The following is a 15,701-nucleotide window of genomic DNA, read 5'->3' as shown; positions in this document are numbered from 1 at the left end:
GTGTATTGAAACTGGATTGAGGCCCTGAGGTGTGTAAATGGCTGGTTACCTTTGTTGTGATGGGACAGAGAGGATGGCATCTGTCGCACACACCCAGACGCAGAGGCCCGGGGAGATGCTGAGGAGGTGAATAGGATCTCATGAAGGGACTGGTATGTTTGAAATCCTCCTTTCTGCTGTTGCTGCAGGAAGGTGTGTCTGGTTTCACATGTAAGGTGTGTGTATATTGTTGTGTGTTTGTGTGGGAGGGAAGTAGTCTACAAGTACAATATGATTCTTACTAAAAAATTTATTAATAAATAACTTTGCAAATCAAAGAGTTTTGAGGGATTCTGGTTTATAGTCATCACATTAGTCTCACCTGGCCAGGCTGTTCTCATTCCCTGTTCGTAGTTGTATCTATAATAAGTAATGCACTCTAATCATTTGATAACACAGGTATTTGTGAGCCAGAAGGTGCAGCTTATTTGGGCCCATATTGACGTTTGTTGTCAGGCAGTGCCCGCTAGTAGTTGTAATAATGTGACTGAAGAAAAAAGGAAGTGAAGCAACATAGTATAAAGACCTAAAAAGACTGTTTAGGACGGGCAGGAGGGACATACATAGGACTTTGACCCAGGAGAAAGGTATTTATGTCCACTGTGAAAACAAAAGGAAAGGTTGTTTTAGATTAACCTGGAAATTAACTTCTGTATGTAGATAATTAACTTCTATGTAATCTATGTACCTGCGTCTAGTGGTTTTGTAATGAAAGTAATGTGAAACCAAGCGCAGGATTGTGTTTGACAGTGTGTCGGTTTCGTCTAATTACATGCATAGTGGCTTTTCAAAATACACTAATGTGTTCACAGGAAATGGTTCACTTAAAAAACACTTTACTAAAGTTAATGCAATCAACTACCGAACACAGTTTCACAGACTTACTTTAAATAACAACATTGACCCTTGATTTAACACGGGACATGAACACCGGTCTCCTGGGTCAAAGTCCAGCATTTGTTTGACCCATCCACATTAAAAAGGCCTGCATGCTGTTTATATTTATATTATGCCCGTTACTCTTAGTGTCTAATATTGCCATGGATGGGTTTATATACACTAAACGGTGCGTTGGTTTCACCCACCGAGGGCCATGTGAGACCCGCTCATAAAAACCTTTCTCCACATTAGTGGGTAAAGACTCCACAGAGTACCTTTAGGGCCAACTTGCTTTACCACCTGAGCTACAGCCATCCCTGAAATATGCAGAATTTTCATTTAGCCTATTTTTCTTCACTGTGTATAACTTTTATTCTGTGCTTATCGCAAAAACACCTTGTTTACTATCAGCATCCTCTTGCAGCAGAAAACACATTTAAGGCCAGGAACTTCATTAAACTTAGTTCAATGATCTGCTTTAAAAATGTCTTTGCAATTTTCTGTTAAACTGATTCTAAACTAATGGGGTTAAACAGTCAAGGTGGAGGCATTTGCACCTGTGTGTCTGTTAAAGCAGGTTAGTTCATTTCAATGTGTGTTTAGCAATAATAGACGAAGGTAACCACCCAGACATGATAGTCTTGCATTTTTCCCCTCATGGCGCAACAATAGAGTCTCAGCCATTCTAATCCTTTTACACAATTATCCCTCAGTGTTTGTGTGTTTAAGCACAGCTACTCTGACTGTGGCTTTTCCATGGACGTGAACCAAAACAACTCAACCGCCATTATCCTAAAATAGCCCATAAGAACAAGATAAACATGTGTGTGAAACTAATTGTGCGTTGTGCAGAGTTGGCCTGTTGAGGAGCACTGTTGTGACAACAGATTAAACATCTGTCTGAACCTATTGCTGAACCCAAATTGAGATTAGGAGGGAAATAGAATATATCCCATATATCCCTTGTCTCGCCCAAATTGGGGAAGATGTAGTCAACGTGACAGTGAGCAAGCAGAAGCAGACAGAATAGATTATAGATAAAACAGTGGATATTCTTCTGTTCTTCGCTGAGCTAAATCAGAGAAAAGAATAAACAACAATGAATAATCACCCTCTTCACATTTTTTTTCTCATCTTCCCTTCATTGTTTTTCCAGCATGCTGAATCAGACAAAATCCACATGGAGTTAATAACTTGCGCCATAAAACACTGACACACTCTCTCATATATCCACATGCACAAACACTTTAGCAGCAGCGTCCACGCTGGAGATATGTCTCCTGTTTATCACACTCTGCATCATGTAGGAATTTGTCAGAGGATTTGTTCATGCAAAGGCTTTTTTTGTCTCCCAAACTGCCAAAGAACAAAAAGAACCAACAAAAGCTGGAGAGAGAAAGAGCGCTGCACGTCTCAAACACAATGAAATAAGGCCCCGGCTTGATGTGAGCAGCACTACAGCAGGAGCAGTGACGGAATGAGTTATAGTTGGCTGTAAGCTGTGCTGAAGAAATGGGTCTTAAATACTGACACAGTATATGATTCCCTGACAAGGGCAGGAATCTTGTTGCAGATGGGGCTTTATAGGATAAGGCTGGTCCATGTCAGATGGGAGGAATGATATGTTGAGTTGTGCATCCTGTGATTGGGGGTATAAGGTGTGAAAAAGTAAATCATCAGAGGCTTGAGGTGCAACAAAGAAAGTGTCTTTGCAGTTGTGTCCATAGCGCCATGGAGATACATTTCATTGTTACATTGTTATACGGAAATCAAACTCCAAAAGAGTGAGGGTCAGCCTTATTCAGTACTGAGGGAAGAGTCCATAGCAAAGAGGCTAAAAAAACACCAGAAAACTAGAGAGAGAGGGAGAGTGGGATGGATGGAGGGAGAGAAAGTGGGAGGAGTGACAGAGCAGAGTTTGGGAAGAAAAAGTGAGGTTTGAGGAAAGGACAACAGGGCAGAGACAGGAGGGGAAGAAAAATATGAAGGTTCCTTTGGAGAGAAAGAGAGAGAAGCAGAGGAGGCGAGAGAGTGAGAGGGAGGTGTGTAGAAAGAGCAGTGTGGGAAAAATCAATATGCTCTCTGGAGCGACTGGAAGAGACAATCAGTCCTGTCTGACCCTCGTCTCCCCTTGGTGTCAGTGTGTGTGTGTGTATCAGTGCATGCATGTGTGTGTGTTTGTGCATATATTCGATTACCAAATGCCTATATATGTTTGTAAGCAACATGCCTGTACATTGATTTAGATGTTTGCATAGATTGGATATGTGCTGCTGGGCATGCGTGGTTGTAATCATACACATGTGTTTTTGTGTCCTCGTCTCCTTTCCTGTTTGCTGTCCTCAGCTCAAATATGTTTTATTGGCATGACTGCTGAGGGCAGGAGAATGATGCCAGGGACGCTAATGGGATAAAAGTTCATTACTCTCCCTCTATCAACTTTATGAGAAAGGACAGATCGAACAAAGACTCCGAGCAAAGTTGAAATAGGATGAGGCTGTCACGTCCACAAATGGACACTCTTGCGGCTTTAACTGGCACCAAATGTGTTGATTCTTGCTTACGGTCGCTCGCAGTCACTTTCCTCACTAACTCCATCTATGTCACTGCCATCTACGGGGTCACATTCACTCACAAGCCACGGGCTATGGGCCAGATTTTCTCAGATTGTCCCGAGCTACATTTTGTGCAATGGCCTCGCTTTGATAGCTATTATTATTACCAATATAAAGAAGAAAGAGCTCCTTTGCTCTCCCTCTCCTTCTCTTTCTGTATATATATGTGTGTGAATGGTTAGTATTTTAGCGGGCCTCGAGGCTAGCGGCTTTCACGGGGCCGTCCACTCGACGTTTGGGGTTTGTAAAGCTGGCTCAACCCGCCATTGTCCAAGTCCCACTCCTGAATTCAGTTTCTCCATCTGCCCCCGGGCGCCTCTCAGACTGACAGGGGGGCGAGGGGGTAGATGGATAGATGAAAGAGCAGACGGGAAGAATACGACTCCTCAGAGACAGAGAGAGAGAGAGAGAGAGAAATTTACCAGTCACGGAATCCACTTTTCAATCTCTCTATCACTCCTCTGCCACCGTCACCCAATCACTTCTTTTATCCTTCCCTTCGTCTGCCCTCCTCCCTGCTCTGTCTCTCTGCTGTGCAGTTGCAGGGGGTTAATTGAGGTCTGAGCAGCAGGAGGCTATTATGACACCTTTGCTCAGAGCGCACACAAACACACACACACACATCATTCTCTGCACACATCATAAAGCAATAATCAAAATTTCAAGACGCAGGGAATGCACAAGAGTCCTCAGTTTCTGTGTTATGCTATGCAACAGCTGCATTGTTAGAGTGTGTATGTGTTTGAGACAGAGAATAAGTGTGTAAGTGTGTGTGTCTGGAGGGTGATGTCAGATTTAATGATGGTTTCCACCCTTTTGGTAAAAGGCCGCCTCACCCCAAATCAGGAACCAACTGAATAAATCACGCAATTAATCCAACAAGTCAGCGTGGCGTATCGAAGCACAGAACACACAAAACAGCATAGATTGACAGGTGTGTGTACGTGCGTGTGTGTATGTGTGTGTGTGTGTGTGTGTGTGTGTGTGTGTGTGTGTGTGTGTGTGTGTGTGTGCGTGTGTGTGTACTCGCTCTGCATGCTCCGTTAGTAGCAGATGGTAGGCTGGCAGTCTGTTGCCAAATTCACTGTGTGATCATGTAAATGATCACATGCGCACCCACATTCAAGGAACACAAACACCCCTGCAACGAGATGTAAACAAACATATAAGCACACAATCCCGCTCACGCACACACGCAGACACCTGTAGAGAGATAAACAGGTGAGCTGGATGATCATCGCTACACCACCATCGATATAAATTAGTCTTTTTTTACTTTGACTCTCCTTTGTCTTTTCCGCCTCGACTCTTTTTAAATTCTCATTGTGAAGTCTTTAATGTGAAACAGTGGCTGTGCTGCTTTCTGTGTGTGTGTGTGTGTGTTGCAGTTAAGATGTTGATTGAAGCTGAAGTTTAACAGTGGGAAGCTTTACATCAAAGACTGACATTCACCTTTCATATCCTCCCCTTTTGATGCATGGCAACACACACACACACACACTTCATGGGAATAGAGAACCGACAGTTTCACTAAATCAAAAATTGACATTTGCTTCGAACCTCTGCAATGCAGAAAGTCATATATGCACATACACACACTTAGCACCGATAAGGGTCTCCTACAGGGTTTTGGGCCCCTTTTGGCACACATCTACTCACACAGAACACTCGCCGTGCTTTGCCACAATGAACACAATATATAGAAGAACACACAAACTCTGTCACACACACATTTGGCAGCGACAGCATCAGGCAACAGATGCTTCTGAATGAGCTCCTTTGCCGGGCATGATTCATAATGTGGCCATTGAAAATCACTTTCAACACATTCATAACCACTTATAGCTGGCTATGAATATTCACAGCTCGGAGGCTACGCCACACACATGCTCTTAATGGGATTCACGCATGGATATATATACAAACACACACACACACACACACACACACACACACACACACACACGCACACACAAACACACACACACGGGGGAGGCACCGAGTGAAGCTTTTTGTATTTGAGATACTTTGTGCCTTTCAATGAGGTATTGTTTAACAAGATGGATTACAAGCAATTTAAGGTATGCAGATCAAATTTTTACAAAATTCCCCCTCCTAATGTTCCTGGTCTCCGGAGGAAATTGCTTTCCAGGGTGAGACGCCGTTCCAATACGATACAATTAACTTTGATAACAGGTTAAAATAAAAGATGGTGTCCTCAGAGGGCCCTTGAGAAAACCCCATGTCTCATCATCATCATCTTCTGCTCATCCACAGTCTTACAAAACTTAGAAAAAGGCTTTCCAAGTTCTCATCTCCTCTCCTTTGCTTATTACTACTCAAGGGATTTAGAGTCGTGCTCTTACAGTGAGTCATCCTCAGGCTTGAGCTTGATGTGATTTCCAAATATCACCCTGCAGAATTACAGGAGATTCTCTGAGCTTTACCTTTAGTCTCGTGGCAGCTTCAGAGCTGAGACTGACTTGAATGGGGGGAAAAAAGCAGGAATCCATTGAGGTTTAAGTTAAACAGCCTTTTCTCAGCACTACTTGCACAACAGACTCACTTTGTAGAATGAGTAAGTCTCTTTTACACATTTTTCCCAGTAAATTACAGGAATAACCTTTCAGGCAATGCCAGTGTTTTCCACTATTCACACACACGCTACATTCTGGAACATTTCCGTCTTGTACCTTTTCACATAGCAATGCATGACTAGATGTGGCAAGAGACTGTCCAACAGATGGCTTTAATGCAACCCTTGTCGATGCAAAACTCCATAAGATTCAACAAAAGAAGAAAAAGATGAGGCTAGGCTGACTGTACGTCTACACACTGATAGAGGTGTCTGATTGTTTTGTATTTTTAGAAGGAGCTGTGTTTATGCAGTGGCAGTGGTGCACTCACTCTACATGAAAATGTCTTTCGTCAGATGAACATTTACATGCTTGTCTCTGAAAAGTTACTGCTTTCATTCACAACAGAGCTGTACTGGCATTTTACTAGGAATGTTACAAGGTCTTGAGCTGAAATTTAATGGAAAAACATTTCAAATCATAATCCCACAGATGTTTGCTTTGCACCATTGGCTCCTCAACAAATCTGCAAAACTGCAGTTTCTCGTACTCAGCAGGACTACTATTGCAAGAACACATCATCAGTAGGGTCAAACTAACCCATCTCACAATGGTCTAAACCCAGCTCACATTAGTGGGTGAACGATCCAACTAAATTCTGCTTCACAATGACAAGAAGAGCTGACATTGAAGGATCACAAAGCAGCGTCACTATGAATGCTTGGCACCACAAACCAGTTATCCCTGTGGTAACTTTTAAAAGAACCCCAATGGTCAAAAGCATTGTAAGGCCCTGCTTTGATGGCCGTTTTTATTAGTAAATTCTTATTTTGTTTGTTTCGTAAATCACAATGCACTGTCCTGCCAGTGGTTTCACACTAACCCACTAATGTACATGTGCAATAATGCTCCAAGATCTGCTGCAAAGCACCAACAAAGGCAGCAAAGAACAAGATATGTAACGAAAAGTTTAATATAGTAAGGTGTTCGAGGACAAAGCAGCATTGCTATGGATAAATGCTGAAAGAGTCAACTAAAAGTATAGTTGAAATGGCTTAATGGCTAAATGGTTGAAATAGCTATTTGTATTATTTCTCCTATAGTAGTAGCAAAGAAAACTTGATCAAACTTCCCTAACCATTGACAGTTTAATTGTATGAAAAATAATACCCAGTTAATGATAAACTCAAATGACCACATTTGAACCTGATGAGTGGTGTTGATGAAGGGGTTCTTGAGTTCATCTGATGGGTGCGGGGGTTCGTCTTAAATACACACTGCTGTATTCAAACAACATATTAAGAACATCGGGTTCCTCCCTCATAATCAGTGATGCACGTTTGGGTACAAAAGCACATTTATATGACAGAGCAAGGGAGTGTGTGTGTTTTAATGAAACCTCAGTGGATACACAATTTTCTCATCACGAATGCCACAACTTCTGGGGTTTCCCTTTTTCTTCAAACAAGATGATTATGAATACAGTGAAAAAGATAGAAGAGGAAAAACAAGAAAGAGGGATGGAGAGAGAGAAACTGAGGAAAAGAGGTGAGAAGTTGAGGCAGTGGTTCATTTCTCGATTGAAACCAGATGGCGAGCGGAGGGCGATGAAAGATCTGGGAAAAGCCCCATTAACCAATTAGCTTTCCTAAACAACCATGTCTGCGCCTATCAGAGGGCTTTACCTGACAGCATTAAAGGAGACAGCCAATTGGTCGATTCATTGGAAGAACTTTAGCTTCACTTTTTGTCTTAAAATTTGTGGTTTAAAAACACATTTTACAAAGTTGACACAAGCTTTGTTGATGTTGTGTGTGTTTTATTTTTTTGTGCTAAAATAGCTGAAAAACACACACACCGAATCAATAAAAGATTGCCCTTCTCATTGACATCACTGGCTTGAATTTTCTGCAGCATTTTATCTGTTCCCTCTCGAAGCGGGACGTGACTTCACAGACTGCTGTAAGTAGTGTATGTGTGTGTGTGTGTCTGTGTGTGTGTGTCTGCGTGAAGCACTACTGTGTGATCTTGTCCTCTCTCTCCTCAAAACAAATTCAGACCACATGTTTTTCAAACAATGAATTCAAGACGAGAATTGGGAAAGCACCTTACAGTCCCTCCCTTCCCTCACACTCCTCCCTCCTTGTCCTCCAACCGCTCCGTCTTCTTCTTCGCCAGGGATTTCTGGCCCCATGCAAAAGATTTCACATTGGGCCCCACCACCACCAACGACGCTAATGGCTGTAACCGCACCTGCAGAACCTGATCGACCCATTCAAACCCTTAAAAACAGCTACCTTTGCAGTCTTGCGTCTGTCTTATAGTCCAAAACTTATGGTAGGAATTGAGTTAGGGTTGGGAAATATCTACCAAATTGACATATGACAATTCAATCCACAGGGAAACATCACAATGGACGATGATATCGTCACCACAAGCCGACACAAACATTTGCTTAGATATAGGTGTGGATGGGGAGCGGGGCTTTTAAATCATGATGCTCATGATGAGCTTAGTGGTCAATAAGTTGCCATTTTCCATCAGCCAAACCCTAAAATGAGTGACAGTAAGCTGTGAAAATATGACCTTGTGCAGACATGCATGCAACAGTCTGTACACATTCTTGTCATTTTTGACTCTAACTGAAAATTAAGTTCAAAAAAAGTTTCAAGCAAAGTAGATATTTGGGCTGGGCGATATATAAAAGACATATCAATATATTTTTTAATGTGATATGGAATTAGACCATATATGGATATATATATACTTCAAATTTGAGCTGTGATCCTTGCTCCAGGCAAGCTGCTTTATTTATAAATGCTGCCCTTACTAGGGTTTGTCGTATTTAGTTATTTTGTAATGTTTGTTATTCTTCTGTCATATAAATATATTTATTTCAGAAAAAGATTGGCCTATTTTATTTCATAGGCTATTTTTATGTAAGATCTTTTTTATTTAAATGTGAACTTTTTGGAGCTTTGATTTGGAAAAAAAGGTACTCCTGTTGTTATACAGTATTTATGTTCACTTAAATAAACGACTTCAATAAAACTACTTCTGACATGTCATATTTGGCTTTCACTTCGACTGAACATTTGCTCTCACGTACAATAAAAATATCGGGATATATATCGTATATCAATTTTTGGTCCATATCGCCCAGCCCTAGTAGATATAAAGCAAACAAACATCAGACTAATTGTTAAACACACTTTTGGCACTCAGTTTCCAATATTTTAAGTAATATTTACAATCAACTTTTTTTTTTATTTTTTACAATGATTCACTATTTGATCAAAGACTGATACTCAAAGGCCACCTTAACAGTCAGTAACTATAATGGTGAAATTCTTGAATGGGAAATTGGAAACCTCTTATCTTATCACGTGTCTTGCTCTGAAATGTTTTGTTTATCTTAACTTCTCATACAGATAACCAACTAATTGATATATTTATACTTATTTTACGAAATACACCTGTGTGTCCATATTTGTTCTCTGTGACATCGCTAGCAGCAGTGAGTGTTTTCTTTTTGTTTAAGTAAGGCAAGGCAGCTTTATCCATATAGAAAATTTCATACACAGCGCAACTCAATCTAAGTACACGAGACAGGTAGCCAAGTCTGGAGCTCCTTGCTCACCTGCTGCAGTCCCCTGGATCAGCTCAGAGGGAGGTCGGTACCATTCTGCAAAGTTTTGCGGCTTCGACTCATTGGCTTGTTTTTGATAATTTGGCATAAGCTTCAAGGGCACTATGGTTTTTGATCCATATACACAGTTTATCACCATAACAGCTTTCAACTGTACATTGTAAATAAGCTATTCTAAGGCATTCATGATGATAGGTTAAATACTTTGCTGTTTTAGGCCCCTGTCAGTCACAGGCCCTCAGTATTGTCCTAACTTTCCTCCCCATACGTCAACGTCTCCCCTCCCTTCCCATGCATCCCTCTTCATATCTATCATACATCCATATGTCTCACCCAGTATCTTTTTATGTCTCTTTTCTCGTCTGTCAGATCTCATCTCTTGCTCCTGAGCTTTTATCCCACCACAGCGTGAGGACAGGTTCTGCTCAGCGTGAAGTGGATGATGGGAAATTGAGTTCCCGCTGAGAGTGTATGATGCGACCTTTTGACCTATTGCCTCAGTGAAACACGATGAGAGAAGGGAAGGAAGTGCGCAGTTGGTAAGGAATGTAAATGAAAGAAATCCTAATATTTTTTTCTCTGCATGGTTGCTCGACGATAAGAGGAAGAAAGACTCTAAAGGTGTCTCCTGAGACGCTCCTGAGAGTCAGAGAAAGTGAGGCGGAATGAAAATGGAGGAGATAAAGTGGGAGAAATGAAGAAAAACACACGGACGAAGCTCATCAGTGGGAGAAGAGGAAAAGGAAGGGTGGCGCTCTCACCTTTCTCACTGCTGTTGCCGAGACAGCAAGAGCAAGTGGCATCGCCATGACAACGCAAATACAAACATCAGCAAGTAGTGTGTGTGTGTGTGTGTGTGTGTGTGCTGTCAGAGACAATCCTGTCTAATTATATACATTTTGAATTAGGATTCTCAATATTCCCCTTCATATACACGTCCAATACAAACAGACATGCAGAAACATGCATGCACATGCACACGCACACGCACACACACACACACACACACACACACACACACACTGCACAGTGACACGGTGGAAACATCATAAAGGGGGGGATCGAAGGATTTAATGTGGTATTATTTTCTGTGTGCAAGTGCTGTGTGTGTGTGTGTGTGTGTGTGTGTGTGTGTGTATGTACAGAGGGGAATGCCTTGGCTGAGATCCTGGTTGCGTGTGATGGAGAACTCAACAAATTTCCAAACAAACACTCTGGAAACAATTAAGAGAAAGAAAACATGGAGAAACAGAAAGATAGAGAGGACAGAAAGAGAGACCGAAAGACTAAGAGACAGACAGAGAGAGAGAGACTGAGACAAACAGACAGACAGACAGAGAGAGAGAGACTGAGACAGACGGACAGATGAAAGACAGATGAAGGAGACAAGACAACAACAAACTTTAAAAAAACAAACACCTCGCACGTATCAAGAACAAACGACTTCCATGTCTCTCAGACAGAACAACACACACACACACACACACACACACACACACTAACACACACACACACAAACATGACACACTCCTTGATTAATTAACAAAGACAGAGTGTAATGTCTATGACACAATATTCCCAAATCACAGAAATTGATTATTCCCAGATCAGGGAGAGTGAGTGGAGTCATCCGTCTGAAGCTCTGGAGAGTCATCAGCTCTAAAAGGCTGCAGACACACAGATCTCCACCTGCTGCTGCTGCTGCTGCTCAGTCCACACAGCTCACTGCTACAAACACACACACACACACACACACACACTGCAGTCATGTTTCCAGTCACTTATGTTTATGCACATTTGGAAGTATCACAATAGAAAAGCTTTTTTTTCTCTTGCATGACATGAGTCCTCCATAGAGATAAACTAAACCATGGTGAAATTGTTTTTCTCCTATAAACAAACGTGCAGGCAAACCCCAATATTTAAAAAATCTAGACCTATGACACAATTGGCAGTCAAACAATGATAACGGATTAATTTATAATAAATGGAGGGAGGGTGTGATGATCCCGAAGAGCTACGTGAGAAAAACTGAGGGTCATCGTAATGAATGATGAGACAAATTAAACGGCAACACCTACAGAAACTCAAACTTCATCAACGGAAACTTAGAGGGAAAACACATCACACTGCTGGCAGCACAATGACTGTTTATCATTCATAACACTGCAGGAATAAACATTTCACTGATTACAACTTTGTGTAACAGTATTCATGCAATAGTAATGTGTAGTAATAGTGATGTGTGTATGTGTGTCTGTTGCACATGTTCCCACCCCATCAGCACCTGCACCGGGGAGTGAACTGGTGTCCGTCAGCAGAGCTGTTGGTCCCGTCTAAACACTCAGTGATAGATGCAGCAGCTAATCAGGGCAGTGATCACACAGTGGTGTTGTTACAGCCCACAGACACTACGAGCCAGATCCCACCGGGCTTTCTGATGAGTCAGATTCTGTATTTCACTATGAATGTATTTCCAGATTCCTAAGCAGCCTGTGAAAAATTATTTTATCCTTTTAATCAGGGGTGGGAATCTATTTGAACTGGGTGTTTTCGTCATTATGAAAACATTTTCTGATAAATGTGATTACTATTAGGCTCGTCAGGGCTGGTTATTTAAGGTCGCCTCTGAGTCTTCATCTCCAGCTCACAGCACCCCACAGTGTCCCGCAGTCACCGACAGTAACGACATCTGTTTATGACAAGCCAGTAGTTTGTAGGCCTGATCCAGAAAACACCACATAAAGACAAACAAAACAAACCACTGTAAAACTCCTTCAAAATGTCCATGAATGACATATAGAATATGTGTTAATCTGTGGGGGTTGATAGGGGTCAAAACAACAAGTCCCTCAACCTATTTGACCACATTTGACGTCTGTTCCTGCCCTCCAACACCAGCAACAAAACTGTGTCCTAAATAAGCGCAACACGTCATTAGCTGCAGTTTTAAACATGTGCTTAATTTTGTGAAACTGTCACAATTTGCTTAGATTTGGGCAACAAAACTACTCAGTTAGGTCAGGAAAAATGTATGTAGACAAAATTTTACATGGCACACAAACAGAGTTCTCCTCGGTCAAAGTTGTGCGTTTGTTTGACACATCCGTCCACCATGACCTCCTCCCTCCGAGGACTTTGTCGCTCTTTATACTTAGTCACCTGACATTCTGCTTTTGATTAAATTACTACGGCCACTAGAGGTCGCAGCCTAACAATAAACGTAATTATGGGTTCTATTAAGCTGCTTGTACCACACACACGGCCTATTGTCAAGGGACGTGGCACACAAAGGAGGACTCTAATGCACGATACGATCAGATTCCAATAATCTAAAAGGTGTTTATTCAGGAAGGAGGCCGGTACACAGGCAGGCAGTCAAACAGGCAAAGATATCCAAAAAACGGCAGGCAAAAAGGCAGAATCTAAAAGACAAGCACGGTATTAAAAACATCAAGACTATGACTGTGAAGAATTCTGGTAAGTGAGCTACGAAGATCGACGAACTGGCTACAAGACAAGACACAAAGGGGGTAATATACAGGACTAATGGGGAGTGATGGGAAACAGGTGTGGGAGACACAATCATGGCTCAGGTGCACACAAACGAGGAGGGGGGCGGGGCAGACAGGGACACGAAACAGAGGCTGTGTCCCAAAGTCAAGGAAGGATGCTCAAACGGCTGGATTTGAAGGACACCACGTCATCGACATCCGCCGAAGGACTGTCCCAATGTCGAGGATGCTCCGGAGGACAGAGTCCTTCTTTTGCCCAAATTCCGAGGATGCATGTGTGTATCCTCCGTGCGCTCCGACTACCCATAAAGCATTGCCCACACCGGTCTACTTGGAGATTTAAAAATGGCGAGCGTAGAAACAGCGACGCCGGCGGCGCAATATGCATTTAAATATGTAGATATTTTCAGTTTACACTGAATGTTATCACATAACTTACAAAACGTGTGTTCACAGTCAAGCAAAAACATATGAATAAGCATATGCCAGAATATTAAGCTTAAAGATAATAAACGTCATCTTGATACATTGCCGGTTAAGTTAATTAATGCCGTCTCAGTCGCTAAAGTTATTGTTTATTAATTTATATGTGTCCATGATGATGTACTATGTGCAACTGTGCCATTCAGAAAGTTATACATTTCTTTATTGTTTTTACAGGGACCGAAAGTCCGCTATTATCCATTATTGTTATTTCTAAATAACTGCTAGGCCTATTGTACTGTAGGCTACTGTAAAATAAAAAATAAAAAATAACAGAACATATTTCCATGATGAATTATGCGCCGCTGCATTCATGGCACTAAGTAGCGGCCGAATTCAGCCAGGATCAGTTAAATATTCAGGTTTAATCCACTTTATGGTTTTTACTTGATAAATCATGGAGATTCAACCTTAAAGCATCTTCTTCCATTTTCACAAATATGTGTCAGAGTGCTGATGCCAGAGACACATTCATGTCGTGAACTGATTTCGAAATTGCGGCGCTGAATTTATTTATTTATTTTTTATTAAACTGATAAGAACAGATACTACACTTGATCTTAGCCAAAGGGCCGAGAGCGGCGCTGAAGTTAAGCAGGACGTCCAATTACGCAATGACGCACAGCTGCACACTCCGAAGGCTGTCCCATTTGTGCATTACACCAGTCAAAGGAAGGACTCTTGCCTTGCCTTCGGAGGAACCGACTCTGAAGGAAGGATCCTACCAAGGAAGGATCCTTGACATTGGGACACAGCTAGAGACAGGGGTGAAATTTAACAGGAAACACAAGACATGGAACATGAAGGGAAAATAAAATAATAAAAAGACAGTGACAGACACCTATGGGGTCATATTTTAGGTCTTGATTAAAATAGCTACTTTTTAGGGCTGTGGGCACCATTGTCATCATGGTCACAATGATAAACATTTGGTAAAGCAACAACTTCCTTGTCATTTTTTAGTAGGAATTGAGCACCTGTGTTAAAGTCTGATGTTTTGTTGATCTTCCCATGTGACCCAACCTTCTATGCAACTAGAAGGCTTTGTCGCCTTAACATAAACATGTGCTGTTTTTAGGCACTTGTTAAAATTATTAATGGTATCGTTCTCCATGGAAGGACGGTCTCTGAACCTCATTGTACTAAAAACTTGCAACATAAACTGGAAAGTTTGTGGGTTTGTAGATAAAAAATTGGGGGAAATGAGGAGAAACGGTATTAATCAATCAATCAATCAAATTTTATTCAAGACTCAGGGTCCATAGGAGACAGATATTAAAAACAGGAACAATACAAATAAATAAATAACACAGCAGACAAAAATATTACAGAAACCAAAAAATACAAAAAGATGATCTTCAGACCGACCGAATCTAATCACTGATTTAGATTCAGAGAGCTCTGATTCACGTCGTCTGACCCATATTTCACATAATGACATTGCTAATCTGCTAATAATGGGCGAGTACGGCTGTACACACCTACAAACGACAGTCAATTCCTCAACTGTAAATAAATGAAGATAAAAGAGGCTCACTTTAATACTTGAGAATCCATGCAGATTCTCTTAAATTGGTACAGTTTAGTTTATCTCAGAAGAGGTGGGAGGTTGTTGTTGTTTTTTTCAATTTATTGCTAAAGATAGTTGTTAGTACTATGAATCTTCATCTAGTCAGGGACTCAAACTGGGTTGCCAAGGAGATACTTGGATCCTGCAGAGAATAACTAAAGAGCTGCTGGAGTTTAGTCGCTTCACATCTATTGTTAAAGATCATTAACAGCTCTGTTAAGGCAGCAACCTTTCACGTCCAAGTTAACAGTCAATTAAATCCTTTTTGTTCTTTTCTTGAGATCCAATAAGACATCGATGTGTTCTCTACAAACTGTCACCATGAATATACTAAAAGCCTGCTGGCATTTCATCTCAAGTTACTTAGCAACAGTC

General features: G+C 41.4%; 1 non-coding gene across 1 annotated transcript; it reads right to left on the bottom strand.

Annotated features, from left to right (window-relative positions):
- Positions 1-14,155: 14,155 nt before the first annotated feature.
- LOC131980042 (U2 spliceosomal RNA) lies at positions 14,156-14,342 on the bottom strand. The gene has a single exon (XR_009395170.1). It is a non-coding gene; the product is annotated as a U2 spliceosomal RNA (small nuclear RNA).
- Positions 14,343-15,701: the final 1,359 nt, after the last annotated feature.

Source organism: Centropristis striata, chromosome 1 (genome assembly GCF_030273125.1).
Source record: "Centropristis striata isolate RG_2023a ecotype Rhode Island chromosome 1, C.striata_1.0, whole genome shotgun sequence".
NCBI classification, from domain to species: Eukaryota; Metazoa; Chordata; class Actinopteri; order Perciformes; family Serranidae; genus Centropristis; species Centropristis striata.
The sequence above is the reverse complement of the archived record's forward strand: the minus strand, read 5'-3'. Positions and strand labels throughout refer to the sequence as shown.